The sequence below is a fragment of the Mytilus californianus genome, unplaced genomic scaffold (assembly GCF_021869535.1).
Source record: "Mytilus californianus isolate M0D057914Y unplaced genomic scaffold, xbMytCali1.0.p SCAF_4, whole genome shotgun sequence".
Classification (NCBI taxonomy): Eukaryota; Metazoa; Mollusca; class Bivalvia; order Mytilida; family Mytilidae; genus Mytilus; species Mytilus californianus.
This window is the reverse complement of record NW_026262690.1, coordinates 103,518,954-103,525,893: the sequence shown is the minus strand read 5'-3', so window position 1 is coordinate 103,525,893 and position 6,940 is coordinate 103,518,954.

Here is a 6,940-nt window from a genome sequence, read left to right as displayed (position 1 = left end):
TTTAAGGATCCTTCCTGGTTACAAGATCAGTTGGCAATTGAACACATCAATCAATAAATGTAAATTTTAGTTGATATTTTATCTCTTTTAATGTTAAAGTACTGCAATGAATATGATCTGCTCTAAGTAATTAATTTATAAGGACTGATTGTAATATATTTTCCGTCTATTCGAAATAACCTAAAAAAAAATGTGGTACCTACTTTTAAATAACTCGCTACGCTGGTTATTCAGTGTGCACCACATTTTGATGTTATTTCTTCATAGACAGAAAAGATATTACAGTCATTCTTTTTATGGGTTGATTTAAAATACATATATAAGTAAGCAATGAATGTCGTTGTTAAATTTGATAGATGCTTTTTGTGCTTCTTTGTTAAATGTTTGTTTGTTTTGAGATCGTGACACAGTGATGACTGCTGTACCCATATTTTGACAATGTTACTTATTATGTCTGTTTTGTTCACGCATCGTTGTAAATATAATGGAATTTGATGCGACTGTCATACAAGTGAGAGGTTTAGCGCTATAAAACCAGGTTCAATCCACCATTTTCTACATTTGAAAATGCCTGTACCAATTACGGTATATGACAGTTGTTGTCCATTCGTTTGATGTGTTTTATCATTTGATTTTGCCATTTGATTAGGGACTTTCCGTTTTGAATTTTCCTCGGAGTTCAGTATTTTTGTGATTTAACTTTTTCCTTATAATTTAATTCTAAATTCCATTTTAAGGAGTAAATCATGTAAAAACGTTGATGACCTCACGGTCACATGACAAAATTATGTCTATGAGCTGATAGACAAAACATTTTCAGCCTATCAGAAGAAGCGTTACAAAATTTTGTCAAATCACAGAAAAATGTTTTTGTGTTGATATTCATTTAATATTTGCCACTGAAAATCTAGCAAAAAACAATAAATCGATGGTTAAAAGAAAACAAAGAAAAACTGAATTTTAGATGTAGGTACATGTTTAGATCAACCATTGTGATTACTTTCCTATCAGCACAGAAATTGGGACTACCATATTTGGGCATTTTTTTTTTTGTTCAACTGAAACGAGTTGGTTTCATTCAAAACGTCATATCAAATGAAACCAAAGCGTGCTGTACGTTGTAAATGACAACTGCATATACTTTTTAGAAGTTCTAACATAAATTTTTTTTGATAAAACGTACTGAATTAGAATACTGTCACAAATAGAAACTGAGTGTATTTTGTGACTGGGTAATGTGTTGGCCTGGAACCACACACACAATAAACAGTACGACAAGTCTGCAAGGACTCTGACTCTGGGGCTAACTCTTGCAACAAAAGACGACTCTGGTTAGCGCGATGTATAATTTAATAAGTTCAGCATGGAATACAATTGTACAGACTCTGAGTTGGAACTGCTCAGTGTAATACTAAATCCAATCTGCCACATCAAAATAATAACACAGTTTATAAAACAAACCAAAAATTACTAGAATAGACTTGACAAATATTTCTCTAAATGAGTGAGAAAATTCAATTGAGGGATTACAGAAAAATTAGCACATAGATAATAATTAACAATAGAACATACAGACTTATTCATGATCATGAAATTAAAGACATTAAAGATTTACGAATAATAGATCAATTGAAGTAAAATGTCGCTAATTGAAAATCAAATTAAAACACGAAATTAGATTATCTTAATCTTCTAAACTTGACTTAAACCTTTCACAATAAAATTAACAAAATCCCATAGTGAAATATTGCAAATATAACAAAAACAGTGATTTTACAAAATCTTTTACAAAATGTCCGAAAAGTCTCATAATCAATTTTTGTCACTTTTTCACTGCGACAATACGAAGCCTTCAAACCCGAGCTGGTCACCCGTCGAGTCAATTTTTTCAACTAAGAAGTTGAAAGTTCTTTCTTAACTTCTGGTCAACCTATGCTGAATCTAAATTATGTGATGAGACTTTTTATGAACTGGCAACTTAATACGCTGTAATACGCAAATGTCACGCCACTTCGATCTGTCAAAATTTCTGACGGTGCGGTTGCGATAGAAATTTACGAGTTAACGTGAGGGTACCCACATTGCACCTTGACAATTTGACAATAGTCCATGTTTTCTATTCTTTGTTCATAAATGGATGCCTGTAACATATTTTAATTGCTCATTTGTAAAAGTAGACTTTTTGAAGACGTCGCATGGCCACGTCTCCGTAGATTTTACCCAAGTTTTTCTGGTGGATACTTCGTCTGTTGATATTTGCTGTGAACGTTTTGTGTATGCTTAAATATATTCAACTATGTTAAAAGACGTGCATAATGTCAAATCATAAAAATACAAATTGTTTAGTCTCTAGGAAAACTTGTAAGACTCCGGTTGCTATTTTTGCTAAATAGATGCAATTTGGGTACTCGGTGCAATTTGGGTATCGTGACGGTACGTCCCTTTGTTGACATATCAAACAAATTAGAACAATATTATCATTTTAGTACCATATGCTGTTATTTACAAGTGTACATAATAGAATAATAAATAACCTTTTTACTAAATACAATTGTTTATATTTCTATACTACAGATATATGTAAAACATTTCAACAGGTAAATATATTTTATCATTTTCAAAATAATGTTCCTGGACTGATGATCACTGATAGAATGGGTTCCAGCTATATGAAATATGTAATGTGAACTTTTATTTAGACAGGAGAACCAGTCTACTGAACTGAAATAGGGCTTTGCAGTTACTCTGGATCATAAGATATTATTCCATGAGTTCCTTTAATATTTTGGTATATATGTTTACTGCGGTAATCAAAAATTTTCTCGTTTCTCGTTTCTTATATAGATTAGACCGTTGGTTTTCCCGTTTGAATGGTTTTACACTAATTTTTGGGGTCCTTTATAGCTTGCTGTTCGGTGTGAGCCAAGGCTCCGTGTTGAAGACCGTACTTTGACCTATAATGGTTTACTTTTATAAATTTTGACTTGGATGGAGAGTTGTCTCATTGGCACTCATAACACATCTTCTTATATCAACTAACACATAAATAAGTTTTTACTGCATAAAGGCCAAGGGCAAGCCAAAATATGCATAAATACTGGATATAGACAGGGGTAAAATGTCAAATCTAAAGGTGAATTCCCTTGCAATATGTTTTATATATTTAAAAGAAATAATAATCAAAGCTATCTCAATGTAAATAATTCATAATTTAAAATAAAAGGAACTTTGTTTGCTTTTGTGTGTATGTTTATTAATTAAACTAAATAACTATAAATATTGTCTCATTCTTATACAGGTTCTACTAAATGGACCCAAATTGTTAAAAAAAGAAGCATAAACTAATGGATTATAATTTAAATGGTAAACCATGAACATGTGAATAAATTATATTGAGAAAGATTTGTTCTCATAACTTTTTCTTCTAATTTAAAAAAAAATAACTAGGCTCAGTTTTTTAGTGATAAGTCAATCATTTTTTTTTTTTTTTTGGAAAATTCAATAAGAGTGATTAGAATGTAAGTCTGATACAGATTGCTTTAAGTTCAAAGGAGAACAAGACTTTAATGTTTCCATTGTACATGTAATATTTGTTTTAACTTTCAACTCTTACAGGAGTCCTTCATCATCCATACTTTTTATTATTTTTTTGAAATTATTGCATTTTGGCAAAGTATTGAATGAAGGCAACAGTTGTATACCGATGTTCAAAAGTCATAAATCGATTGAGAGAAAACAAATCCGGGTTACAAACTAAAACCGAGGGAAACACATCAACTATAAGAGGAAAACAAAGGAACACTAAAGTGCAACAAAAACAACTTTCATAGAAACGAAGTATTTGATAACAACTGCCATATTCCTGACTTGGTACAGGATATTTAAAGAAAAAATGGTGGGTTGAACCTGGTTTTATGGCTAGCCAAACCTCCCGCTTTTATGACAATGTTAAAAAATTAGCTAAAATGACAATACTACGTGACAGAAATACAGCACAAACACACGCAAGAAAACTGATCACAGAGAAACGCACAAACAAGTAATATAATAGTCGACACAACATGCAAACCGCAGAACAACAACAAACATCTTCCATCAACGACAGACACCACAGGACACTGAAAACAGTGACGCACTTACGTAACGAACATGCAATCTCGAACATTATACAATTATTTTTACAAGACCAGTCCAAACAATTTTCATGACAATGATGGTTTTGAAAGGCAATTTTATAATAATTTGGACTACAAACGATAGGACATAACACATTATCTAACCGAAACCATAACAGAAACATCAAAAATAAATACATGAATGTTGAATATACAAAATACCGAGACACGTCGTATAGCAATGCAAATTCACATTCGGTATAACAGTCATATTCGGGAATAGGTCACGTTCGGTACTTAGAAGACAGACGACATAGATATTAAACCACAATCTAAGACGTGGTTAAAATGTCATTAGTTAATTTAGACACAGACACGTCGTATAGATCAACCAATTCGTGTTTCCCTTTTTATATGGGCCCAGATCTACCTTAACCACTATTTGATTAACAGCAGGCCGAAATCCGAATTTTAAAAATATACTCATTTTCATTTTGTTGTGACAAGATACATAATTTTTAAGTTACCGCTTTCGTTAATATACATGAATCAATGTTTTCTGATAGATTTGTAACAGTGGTTTGATTCCGCCAGTGTACTTTATCCGGAGGAAGAAAATCCCCAGTGATTTGTATCCACCAACAATAATTCACTAGGTTTTTCTATCCGGGTCCAGGTGTAAAACATCCACCAGTCATTATAAGGTTCTAAACAGGGTTTTTGAAGGGGAAATATATATAAAATGTGGCTTAATAGTTTTTAATGTATTTGATACTTGCATAGCTGATTTATATAAAAAGTGGAGAGTTTTCATCCAAGGAATGTAAACACTAGTGTTTTTGAACCAGGAATGATTACACTAGTGATTTTGTACCGGGATGATTGCACTAGTTATTTTATACCGGGATTAATTACACTAGTGCTTTAGATCCATACATTGATGAAGTGATTAGCTACTCATTTTGAACACACGATAACACAATAATGCATATTAACGAATAAGATTTAAATAATTTTTCTATGCAAATCTATAAAATCATATGCTTTTAAACTGTCACTAATTGTAATATTTATATTTATTGGATTGCCGAAGTTTTTCTGTGTATTTGCTCTTCGTTCGACTTGGATATAAAATCATATCTTCTTTGTCAATATCAAAGGATGCTTCTATAATTGAAACTTTATGTAAGAACAAATCTGCTCTTAAAATTTGGTTCATATCAAGTTCAATGTCCTGATCATTGATAAAGTATTTTGAGTTATAAAAAATATCCTCCTCGTCATCATCAATATTATTTGCTAGATTGACTCAGATTAATTAAACTGGTTCCTTGAAAATTATTTTAATTCTAACCCATTTATTTATGTAAACAATAAACCGGTCTAATATAAACAAAACAACAATATCAAGATCGACGCTTTCACACTATTTACATCCAATATTCTCTAGTGAAAAACAGTTACCCGGAATAAATACACGGCGCAATGAAAGTACGCTTACAGAAGTACTATGGACCAGGAATGCATTTTATGTACTTTTTATATTTTATAAAATTGAGAATGGAAATGGGGAATGCGTCGAAGAGACAATAGTCCGACCAAAGAGCAAAAAAACAGCCCAAGGCCACCAATGAGTCTTCAACACAGGGAGAAAATCCCGCACCCGGAGACGGGCTTCAGCTTGCCCCTTAACAATAATGTATACTAGTTCAGCGAAAATGTTTAAACTGTTTTGGTTTAAGCGCTTCCAATTCAGCATATAACTTGGTATCGGTTTACACTAAATTTTCTTTGACATTTGTAGATCGTTTTCAAACGGGTTATTTTCGGATTTTCGGTTTCAGAGTTTTTGATTTTGTTTTTACAAGAATAAAAAGCAATATTCCAGCTATGTTTTGTAACGTTCTGCTTGGTTATTAAAAAAAGTAAATCTATTATACAAAAAAAATGAATCTTTCTAAACAGCAGATTGGTTGATTGATTTTTTTTTTTTTTTTTAACGCCACATTTAGCAATTTTGGCTATTTCGGGGCGGTCAGTTTTTATTGGTGGAGGAAATCGGATTGCTTGAAGAGAACCATCGATCCACATAGCAGATATGTTGTGGCTGAAAAAAATTATTCATATATATAGTTTTGATTCTTTTAAGGCCAGGGTGTGTAGCTTAATTTTGAATAGTTTATGATCTGGCTAAGGGGGGAAATAAATAATTAAGATTAGTTCACTTTTGATCTTATTTTAATTTTTGCTACTTGTTCCTTTGACTGAGTGAGACTGATCATTTGTAAACTTGTCTAACTTTTATGGCCCTGGTCTTTATCAAGTATCCGAGTTCAATATTTCGTCATCTTAAATCATATATTAAAACAAGAATTTTGTTTGATATAGATCAAACCTTTTCATGAAATTAATTGTATGCCTATGCAAAAAAAAAATCTTAAGTTTAGCGTCATTATGACGTGAACGTCAAATTACAGTTATAGGGACATGGCATTGGACATCTTAGATCGTTTTTTCTACCTGCAGATCTAACAAAAATATATATTATCATTTTAGAGGAAATTAAATGTATTTTCCATTCATATAAGTTAAAAGGTGTTAAAAAATTTGGGTCAAGTAGAAGTTCGTTCAATGAACAGCCACTGAATTATTCTATGTGTCATTTTGTGCATCGGGACATTTTATTGGACGATGTTTTGAAAGTAAGACCGCAGTTATATACTGAAGACAGGACATGTATAAATTTTCTGGTATTATTAAAAGATACTTGCAGCTGTTATATCTTTTATAGAGAAGGCAGAAAAGTATTATAGGAGCTGAGCAGC